Consider the following 12,525-nt stretch of genomic DNA (forward strand, 5'->3'; position numbering starts at 1 on the left):
TTTTTGTGATCCGTGATCATGTAATCCAGCTTACTTTTTGAGACGGTTTTTCAAAGCAACATCGGATTGGATCAATCTGATCCAGATAGGAAATTTTCAGGATTACTAAATCTGGATAACCAGTGCTCAAAGAGGATAGGAAATCACAACGTAGAACTATAGATATATTAAGAGCATCAAGTAGGATATCCAGTGTGGTGTCACCATAACTTTATTTTTATTAAAAAAAAAAAAAAAAAACTCCACAATAGTTTCAGACTTCCTCATCTGATGTGGAGAGAACAGCTTGTCTGAGCGTAGCCTTTGGGAGGCAGATCTCAAGTATGGCTTTGGTTTGCTGCAGGTTGGTCAGAGTAAGTTGTTCCTCTGCCAGACGAAGCTGTGCTTAAAAAAAATCACTGATTGCCATTCTTTGCATTATTTTGGTTATTCTGTAATCATTGCATGCATCACTAATAAATATTCTAAAAACAAAAATATTTCCATTGTGATTAATATATATATATATATATATATATATATATATATATATATATATATATATATATATATATATATATATATATATATATATATATATACATTTAGTCATTTAGCAGACGCTTTTATCCAAAGCGAGAACCGTGCTTCTCCAGCAAGTGACTCTATATATATATATATATATATATATATATATATATATATAGACAGCTGTTTGGGGAATTAGGCCAAACTCTTTCTATTCTGCTGTAGACCTATACTAAAAGGCTGAATACGTTAAAGTCTACCTAATCACTGAAGCCTGACGAATGAACAAATACAATTAAAACCTTATGAGTAAATAGGATATCTTGTAAGATACTGCACGACCCAAATATAGTATTGTTTGATACATTTTTTAAGTTTTCATTACATTTTGGGCATGAAATCCATGCTGAATCCACCCTTCTGATGGGATCAGTTTAATCCAGTTTTTTGGATCAAAGTGATCCAAATCCTACAAAAAAGGTCTGAAAAACCCAAACTAAAGGTTTGATCTGGATCAAAACCAAGATTGGATTACGTGATCTAATCTGATTATGTAATCTGTTTTTACTTTTGAAAAACCAATTTTCAAGATTTGATAGAATCCCTTATCCAAAATCCTATTGGATTACTTTTGAAAAACCAGGCCCAGCTGATCAGCAACACATATTTCTGCAATTGCACCTGCAGAGAAACGTAAATCTGGAACAGATTACACAGACAGACATTATTTTTTATTTACTGATTTATGTTTTTAATGTCATATTAGCAGCAATGGTGGTATTTGTGGTAATATAGAGAAATTAACAACAGCATCATTGTTAATAAATAACCAATAATAATTTACAATCATACCTGTTTCTTAATAATCAGGCATTATACACACAAAGAAACACAAATAACAATACTGATAACAATGAAATGACACCGATGACAATGATTCGAAGAACGAAAAATATTCTAAAATTCCTGCGGAAGACATATTCTAACTTTTCCCTTATAATATTTCCTAAATAAAAAAATAAAAAAAAAAAAGTTCTTTGTGTGAGTGAATCTTACAACGCGATTGTTACATTTATTGTTTTTTTTTACATTAAAAGTCCTAAGTGAAGATCTAAAACAAACATTCCTTTTCCAAATTATGTTTCTGAATGTCTGATACGCAACGTTAGAGTTACCTCTACATTTTTTGTGCATTTCTTCACTGGACAAAGTTTCACAGTAAAAACACCTTTCTACTGAAGTCGGGGGAAAATATTTATAAAATACAACAGGTAACACCATAATGAAGTCTCATTAATAAACATGTTAAATGCATTAACTAATATTGGCAATCAGAGATAGCTATACTGGTTAAACTTATATAAAAACTAGCGCATGCATCAAGGGCATAAATCACGCCATGGACATGACATTAAGATACCTAAAGGTTAAAAAAGCCTATATATCAAAAGAAGACGGATAAATGAGAACCTTTCTGTCATAAACCATAGTAAAACAGCTTGTCAATAGCTGCGAACAGATTACATACAGCAGGGGTCACCAATCTCGGTCCAGGAGGGCCGGTGTCCCTGCAGGATTTAGCTCCAACTTGCCTCAAGACACCTGCCTGGGTGTTTCAAGTATACCTAGTAAGACCTTGATTAGCTTGTTCAGGTGTGTTTGATTAGGGTTGGAGCTAAAATATGCAGGACACTGGCCCTCCAGGAACAAGTTTGGTGACCCCTGACATACAGGAATAGAGGAAAGAGCGCTCTTTATTTATCAGCTGTTAGTCAGCGCCCGCTCTTTTTTTTTCTTATCATTGCGCCTTTGCCGTGTGCTGTGAAAATGCAGACGATCGGATACGAGTCACTTTTAAAAGATGATGTAAGCAGGTCATCAAACAAATCGGATACAGTCACAAAATCGGAATTGACCATCAAGATCTGCAGTGTAAATGCAGCAGAGGCACCGGTGATTGACAAATGTCGATATAGAGTCAGACATATTAACGCCACAAGATGTCGCACTTGGTTAGCAATGTCTTAGTCAAAATCTGTCATCTTCGTTACAATCTATGGTTGTTACATACACACCACACACAGAGATTTGAAATTAATTTTCTCTCGACCCTATAGGTGCTAACAGTACTTATATATGATTTATGTACCAAAGATATCAAAGTTATTAAATAATGATTGACATTTTCAGATAATTTGTTATTTTTCTGCCATATATATAGAAAGGAAATTTTAATTTCATTAACTTTTCATTTCATTAATATTTTTTTCTTCTGGAGAAAGTCTTATTTGTTTTATTTTGGCTAGTATAAAAGCAGTTTTTAATTTTTTGTAAAACAATTTAAGGTCAAAATTATTAGCCCCTTTAAGCTATATTTTTTGATAGTCTACAGAACAAACCATCATTATACAACGATGCCCTTACCTGCCTAGGTAACCTAATTAACCTAGTTAATCCTTTAAATGTCACTTTAAGCTGTATAGAAATATCTCGTCAAATATTATTTACTGTCATCATGGCAAAGAGAAAATAAATCAGTTATAAGAGATGAGTTATTAAAACTATTATGTTTAGAAATCTGTTAAAGAAATCTTCTCTCCATTAAACGAAAATAAGGGAAAAAAAATAAACAGGGGGGCTAATAATTCAGGAGGGCTAATAATACTGACTTCAACTGTATATATATATATATATATATATATATATATATATATATATATATATATATATATATATATATATATATATATATATATATACACACACAACCTGTATGTATACTCGAAGATATATATATATATAAAACAATATTAATATCTTCTCACTTCATGAGCATTCATTTAGCAGCAGCTGATTTCAATCTTCGAGTTAGATGGATGAATGAATCATAAATAAATTAAATAAAACAAATGCACACATTACAATTAACATAGAACAAAAAATCTATTTGTACTTTAAATAAATGTAGGCCTATACTAATAAATTAATCTAAGAAATTAATATTTTATAACATTTTAAATTACACATTTAAGTGAATGACGTCCACATGTACTTCAGGTGTATTTATCAACAACAAAGTAGAGATTTAACACACCGTAGATGTTCTGCATTTAGCTGCAGTTTGATGGCTGTATCGTATAACAAAGATCCTTGTGCAAACAAGGATAGATGTTGTTGTAGTAGTATCAGTTGTAGTAGAATCAGTAGTAGTAGACATTGTAGTAGTCGTTGTTGTGGCTGAAGTACACTCTCAGAAATAAAGGTACGCGAGCTGTCACTAGGGTGGTACCTTTTCAAAAGGTACAAATTTGTACCTAAAAGGTCCATAATAATACCTCAAGGGTGCATACTAGTACCTAAAAAGTACAAAAGAGTTCCTCTTAAAATTTGTAGGTACCGATATATACTTTTGAGGTACCAATATGGACCCTACAAGTACAAATTTGTACCTTTTGAAAAGGTACCACCCCAGTGACAGCTCTCGTACCTTTATTTTCGCTTAGTGTAGCAGCAGCAGTAGTTGTACCATTAGTAACTTTCTGTAGTAGTAGTAATTGGTGTAGTACTTGTAATTATTTACATTTACATTTACATTTAGTCATTTAGCAGACGCTTTTATCCAAAGCGACTTACAAATGAGGACAAGGAAGCAATTTACACAACTATAAGAGCAGCAGTGAACAAGTGCTATAGACAAGTTTCAGGTGTGTAAAGTCTAAGAAGCAAAGCATTAGTAGAATTTTTTTAATTTTTAATTTTTTCTATTATTTTTTTTTTTTGAGAGAGAGAGTACAGTTAGTGGTATAGCCAGAGAGGCAGTTAAGATTAGGAAGGAAAGTGGAGACTAAACAGTTGAGTTTTTAGTCGTTTCTTGAAGACAGCAAGTGACTCGGCTGTTCTGATGTAGTTAGGGAGTTCATTCCACCAACTGGGCAGATTGAATGTGAGAGTTCGGGAAAGTGATTTCTTCCCTCTTAGGGATGGAACCACGAGGCGACGTTCATTCACAGAACGCAAGTTTCTGGAGGGCACATACATCTGCAGAAGTGAGAGCAGATATGAAGGAGCCAAGCCAGAGGTCGCTTTGAAAGCAAACATCAGAGCTTTGAATTTGATGCGAGCAGCAACTGGCAGCCAGTGCAGACGGGTGAGTAGCGGAGAGACATGTGCTCTGTTGGGTTCATCAAAGACCACTCGTGCTGCTGCGTTCTGAAGCAGCTGAAGAGGTTTGATAGAACTAGCTGGTAGCCCGGCTAGCAGAGAGTTGCAATAGTCCAGTTTGGAGAGGACAAGAGCTTGAACAATGAGTTGAGCTGTATGTTCAGATAGGAAGGGTCGGACCTTTCTGATGTTGTAGAGTGCGAATCTGCAAGATCGAGCAGTTCTAGAAATGTGGTCAGAGAAGTTTAGTTGGTCATCAATCGTTACTCCAAGGCTTTTTACCATTTTGGATGCAGTAATGGTTGCCCCATCCATCTGGATTGAAAAGTTATGGTGTAGAGTCGGGTTGGCAGAAACTTCAAGCATTTCCGTTTTCGCGAGGTTAAGCTGAAGATGATGATCTTTCATCCAGAGTGAAATGTCTGACAGGCAGGCTGAGATGCGAGCTGGAACCGAGGGATCATCAGGGTGAAAAGAGAGGTATAGCTGGGTGTCATCAGCATAGCAGTGGTAGGAAAATCCATGTTTCTGGATGACTGGTCCTAAAGATGCCGTGTAGATAGAGAAGAGAAGTGGCCCAAGAACAGAGCCCTGAGGTACCCCAGTGTTTAGATGCTGTAGGTTGGACACCTCTCCCCTCCAAGACACCCTGAATGACCTGTCAGAGAGGTAAGAACTGAACCATTGAATAGCAGTGCCTGCGACGCCCAGTGACTCAAGTGTAGATAGCAGGATCTGGTGGTTTACAGTGTCAAAAGCAGCTGATAAATCCAGCAAGATGAGGACAGATGATTTAAAGTCTGCTTTAGCCAGTCTGAGATCCTCCACGACCGAGAGCAGGGCAATATTATTATTGTTGTTTTGTTGTTGTCAGTTAATATTACTGTGGTCCTATCTTTCTTTACTGTCATTATCAGTACTAACATTGTTGTCACTCCTTACCACTGGTTGATTTCTATCTGTTTTATTTATATCTATGTTATATGCTTCACTTATTGACTCTTATACATGTTGTTTATGTATGTAAGTGTGCATATCTATTTTTTTTCTTATGTATGTAATCTGACCTTCCACCTCGTTACTTTTACACACACGCATGCACACACACACACACGCACACACACACACACACACACACACACACGCACACACACACACACACAAAAAAAACAATTTACAAAGAGCATCTCTAACATAAAGTAGCCATAACTATGGCATTAAGACTGTGTAAATTACAGGCTTGTATAAACAATGGGCCAACTTGGTCATGGTGAATGTGTTATACTAGCGCTCTCTAGTGTTCAAAACAAGAATTCACAATTTTAACAAAAAAAAAAACTACTTATATTAGATCTCTGTTGAGCAGGTCGTTTCACATTTGAAAAAAGAGAAGTTTTTATCACTTCAAAAAGCTGATGAATCATACATAGACTGTTATAAATACTTTTCGTGCATAGATTGAGCATAGTCATGCCTAAAACGCAGCTCTGGTAATTCAAAAATAACTCCAAATTTAAAAGTTGGCAGACAAAAAGATGCACTTGAAGCTCTGTGTTCACAAATGACTACAGAAAAAGATTCACTTCATTTAAAATTGTTTCACGCGTTCGGTCTAATCATCATCTATCATGACGTGATTCAAAGAGGCCGAAATGAAAGAATCATTCCCTCATATTTAAACACAATTTTACATCTCACTCATATATAATGTGAAATAAAAAGAACATCTTGTTTAAAAACTAATCTCTAGTCTTCAATAACTGGTTTAAAAATGATATAATTGTTGTGTCTCAACATTTCAATGATAGTGGTTTACTTTGTAACTACTCAGAATTTTAGTTAAGAATAGAAATCCTGTAAGCCCAGAAGACTTTGCTATTGTTGCTGATGCTATCCCACAAGGTGTTATGCTTTTTAAAGGACTTTCATTGCCGATTACTTGTCATTCAGTGGACTTTTGTAAAATATTATATTATATTATTATCTAAATCAAAATGCAATAAGAAAATGCTTCTGGAAGATTCTGTTACTGTGCCTTATGTAATGTCATATTAGAATGGTTTTGTGAATGACATTTTATGGAAGAAAGCTTGGCCATTACCCCACAGTTTTTTTTATAACAAACAAAATAAAAGTTACCTTTAAACTGATTCATAGATGCTATCCAGACAAGTGAAATCTTAAATTGCCCAGGAATGATATTAACAAAGTGGTGGAAGTGGTGTTAGTGAGGCCAGGAGGGGGCACCCAACCTGCGGTCTGTGTGGGTCCTAATGCCCGAGTATAGTGACAGGGACTCTATACTGCTCAGTGAGCGGCGTCTTTCGGATGAGACATTAAATCGAGGTCCTGACTCTCTGTGGTCGTTAAAAATCCCAGGACGTCCTTTGAAAAAAAAGTAGGGGTTTAGCCCCAGCATCCTGGCCAAATCTGCCCACTGGCCACTTTCCATCATGGCCTCCTAACCATCCCCATATCATAATTGGCATCATCGCTGTCTTCTCTCCACCAATCAGCTGGTGTGTGGTATGGTCTGGCGCAAAATGGCTGCCGTCGTGTCATCCAGGTGGATGCTGCACACTGGTCCCCCCCACCATTGTGTAAAGCGCTTTGAGTGCCCAGAAAAGTGCTATGTAAATGTAAGGAATAATAATAATAATAATTAACACCAACGGTTGCTTAGTGAATCCTGAAACTTCTGTTCATTTATATTGGAATCGCCCTCATTCAATGACATGTTGGTGGGATGTTCTTGATTTTATAAAAGATTATGTGAAGGCAAATTAAAAATTTACATATACGAATATTATCTTTGGTTTACATGAATATGAAAAGTAATACTCATTTCATAAACCCTATTTTTGGTTATCCAAACTTTATATTAACAAGAGCAAGTTTTGTAAGTGTAAACCTTTTTTTCTAAAGTTAAAGTTGAAATGAAATAATATTTTGAGTCTATTGAGGGATCAACAAACATAAAATCAATACCAACAAGGACTTTGATGAAGGACTCGGCACTTGTCTTGGACTTAATGACTGAAAACCCCTGAATTGTTGTTTGATTGATGACATTTATTGCTAGTGTTTTTCCCTCTCCGCTGTCGCCACTGGCTTGCATGGTTCGGGATCTGTAGAGCTGCGCATCGTTGGATTTGCTCTTCAGTATTTGGACTCTCAGTAGTGATTATTAAACCACACTGAACTGAGCTAAACTGAACTGAACTTAAACACTACAAACTGAACTACACTGTTCCTATTTACTGTGACCTTTTATGTGAAGCTGCTTTGACACAATTTACATTGTATAAGCGCTATACAAATAAAGGTGAATTGAATTGAATCAGAAAAAAAAAAAACATTCGCTGTTCTGCTTGTCCATATATGGCCAATTCATTTAAAATAATCGATTCTTTATAGGGACTAAGTCAGACTAAATAAAACACAGAGCACAGTTGTCGAAATGGAGACAAAAAATTAAACAATAACCCGACTAATTAAAATAACCTTCAACGTTTCACTCCTCAACACTTCTGAAATGTAATAAGCTCGAATATAAATAAACAGATATGTATACCATACGTCTATGTTTGTGATAATATACAAACAAATATACAAATATATAGTTGTAATATAGTAGTTAAGAGCGTGCTTTGAATTGATGATAGCATATCGCTATATTTACATCACCCACTTTTCTTTGACCGCGAAGGATTTACATTAAAACGTCACACACAAGAAACTGCAGCACAAGTAATAATCTCCTAAAATAAAATTCAATCATCATTTTGAATTAAAAACATGTTTCAAAGCTAACCTAGCAGTCGAAATACTGACCCACAAAAGAGCTAATGAAGAATTAGCTGACCTGCTGATGATGTCAGTGCTGGAAACAAACTTTCCGAGGTGACGATGAGCATGAGGCGTGCATCTTGAATGATGTTTTATGTACTAGAGAGTTCTATGTGCTTACTGTGGGTTCAATCCACATATTGGTGTAGTTATAACATTTAACAGCACTTGTTAACTGACCAAGTAAGTAAACAAATAGCCCTACTGTCACTTTTGGGGTTTCAGTGAACGGCGCCATCTTGTGTGCGGTGATGATACAGTCACATTAAATTATTGAAAGAAAATAAAAACAGACTACATTTCAACTCGAAAGGGAAACACACTTTAAGTTGTTAGCTTCGTAATATTTAATATTTGACTAATTGATATTAATATTGCTAATTGAGCTACAGGCTAATCTAAATTTCTTTTTAAACATTTAAGAGCACTTCTTTTTCACCACCAGTTATTGCTATCATAAACATACACTTGCCTTTCAGTTAAAAATTCTACACATTTTAAATGAATATTTTTGTGCATTTTCCTTTTGTTGTTTATGTACTGCATTTTTGACGTTGCAAACTTTTGTCTAAAATGTATATGACAAGAAAACTTTACATTAATGAAATGTAAAGGCACTCAAACCCCAGGTTAAACTAAAAGGTTAATTTGCATTTAAACATTTTCATTATTAATTAGTTTCTTATTCTGCTGAATTATTTATGTACACTTGTCTTTTTTCCCCCTTTTTTCTTTTTTTTTTACAGCAACTTGTCTATCTTAAACAAGTGCGATTTCTGCTGAACCGGATTTAATAGCAGTCTGACCTTGGTTATATTCTAAATTCATTGTATGAAATTAAAGCTTTAAGCAAATTTTTGTTGTTTAAATATTTTACCATGGCTAATTGAATAAATAATATAAATAATCCTTGTTAATTTGTTAGGGCACCTCAAGGTTGCTAAAAAGGATAAAGCTGCAGCCGGAAATAAATGAGAATTTTTTAATTCATTCATTTTCCTGCGGCTTGGTCCCTTATTTATCAGGGGTCGCCACAGCGGAATGAACCACCAACTATTCCAGCATATGTTTAACGCAGCGGATGCCCTTCCAGCCGCAACCCAGTACTGGGAAACACCCATACACTCTTGCATTCACACACAAACACACTCATACACTACGGCCAATTTAGTTTATTCAATTCACCTATAGCGCATGTGGGGGAAATCAGAGCACCCGGAGGAAGCCCACACCAACACGGGGAGAACATGCAAACTCCACACAGAAATGCCAACTAGCCCAGTTAAGACTCGAACCAGCGACCTTCTTGAGCCACCATGCTACCCATGATAATTATTTGTATTATTAATTAAATTACCCATAAATATATTTTATTAATGGCAGCCCCCACCCTAACGCTAAACCCAACCCTCACAGTAACAACAGTCATTGCCACATAACGGCCTCTAGATTCCTTTCCTGTAAACCACCATAAAGGCATCATCAAATCAAACTAATTTTCAGCTAAAAGTTGCAGGCTTACCTTGCATAGGCATTGGGTGCGTCTCATTCAGCGAGAAGGGTGTGGATGCAGACCTGGTGCAGTGCAATCGGAGCTGCATCCAATGCTTTTTAATGTGCTCACCTAACCCCACCCCTAACCTTTGTTCAGTAGTGAGTGCACTGATCAGGGTGTTTTCAAATCGCAAAAATCATCCAGTGCACTGAAAATTGAAAACAGTAAAAATCAGGGCAAATTGGTTATCACTACACTTCCTTAGTGTACATTCTGAAGTATGAATTATGAGTTACATCATAGGGTCTAAATCGTGGGTCTCAAACTGGATTCCTGGAGAGCCGCAGCTCTGCACAGTTTTGCTCCAACCGTAATCAAACACAGCTGATCCAAATAATCGAGGTGTTCAAGACTACTAGAGACTATTAAGCAGGTGTAAGATGGAGCTGGTTAAAGCTAAACTATGCAGAGCTACGGCTCTCCAGGAATTAAGTTTGAGATCACTGGTCTAAACTTTAGTCACACAGGTTTAGATCTTACTGCGTCTGGAGGTACGGCACCGGTGATTAACACAAGCGTTGTGAGAGAAAAAAAAACAAGCGTTATAGACATTTTAAGGCCACAAACTCAGACATAATAAGGCCACAAGATGTCGCACTTGGTTAGCAATCTTGTAGTCAAAATTGATCTTCATTGTTACATACAACCAGAGATTTGAAATTACTTTTCTCTCGACCCTATAGATGCTAACATTACTTTATTTCGGGTTTTTGTACGACAGACATTAAAATTATAAATAACCATTGACATTTTCAGATAATGTGATATTTTTCCGCCATATATATATATATATATATATATATATATATATATATATATATATATATATATATGTGTGTGTGTGTGTGAATTTTAATTATTTTTTATTTTTAAATATTTCCCAAATTATGTTTAACAGAGCAAGGAAATTTTCACAGTATGTCTGATAATATTTTTTCTTCTGGAGAAAATCTTAATTGTTTTATTTCGGCTATAAAAGCATTTTTTTTTTTTTTTTTATGAACCATTTTAAGGTCAATATTATTAGCCCCTTTCAGCTATATATTTTTTTGATAGTCTACAGAACAAACCATCGTTAAACAATAACTGGCCTAATTACCCTAACCTGCCTAGTTAACCTAATTAACCTAGTTAAGCCTTTAAATGTCACTTTAAGCTGTATAGAAGTGTCTTGAAAAATATCTAGCCTAATATTATTTACTGTCATCATGGCAAAGAGAAAAATAAATCAGTTATTAGAGATGAGTTATTAAACTATTATGTTTAGAAATGTGTTGAAGAAATCTTCTTTCCGTTAAACTAAAATTAAGGGGAAATAAATAAAATAAATGCACACATTACAATTAACATACAGAAATTTTTAAATCTATTTGTACTTTAAATAAATGTAGGCCTATACTAATAAATCAATCTAAGAAAATAATATTTCATAACATTTCAAGTTACACATTTAAGTGAATGACGTCCACATGTACTTCAATAGATATATCTGTCAACAACAAAATAGTTAAATTTTTTCAATTCCCCTTTATTTGTATAGCGCTTTTACAATGTAGATTGTCAAAGCAGCTTCACATAAAAGGTAATAATAGCTGACAACAAATAGAGATTTAACACACAGTTCATTAGATGTTCTGCATTTAGTTTGGTGGCTGTATCGTATAACAAAGATCCTTGTGCAAACAAGATGTTGTTGTAGTAGTATCAGTTGTAGTAGAATCAGTAGTACATTGTAGTAGTTGTAGTCTTTGTTGTGGCTGTAGTAGCAGCAGTAGTAGTTGTAGCATTAGTAACTTTCTGTAGTAGTAGTAGTAATTGGTGTAGTACTTGTAATTATTATTATTGTTGTTGTTTTTGTTGTTAGTTATTAATACTGTGGTCCTTTCTTTCTTTACTGTCATTATTAATATCAGTACTAACATTGTTGTCACTCCTATACCACTGATTGATTTCTATCTGTTTTATTTATATCCATGTTATATGCTTCACTTATTGACTCTTATACATGTTGTTTATGTATGTATGTATGCATATCTATTTTTTTCTTATGTATATACTCTGACCTTCCACCTAGTTACCTTTACACACACGCATGCGCACACACACACACACGCACACACACACACACACACACACACACACACACACACACACACACACACACACACACACACACACACACACACACACACACACACACACACACACATAATCAAACATGCGCATCTGCCAGTATCTGACTCTATAGTTGTTGTTTATTGTTTTGTTTTTTCATGTTATTGTTGTTGTTTTGTTTTCTTTGTATGGGAGCCCATTTTGTATACTTCTTGTATACTCTAATAAAATAATAATAATAATAATAAAAGATCCTGTGCAAACAAGCGATTTGTTTACATTTCAAGGCAAAGCAGTTGGTTTGTAATAAAGCTGGAAACAGTCTCACATTATTGACC

This window comes from Danio aesculapii, chromosome 22 (genome assembly GCF_903798145.1).
Source record: "Danio aesculapii chromosome 22, fDanAes4.1, whole genome shotgun sequence".
In the NCBI taxonomy this organism is placed as follows: domain Eukaryota; kingdom Metazoa; phylum Chordata; class Actinopteri; order Cypriniformes; family Danionidae; genus Danio; species Danio aesculapii.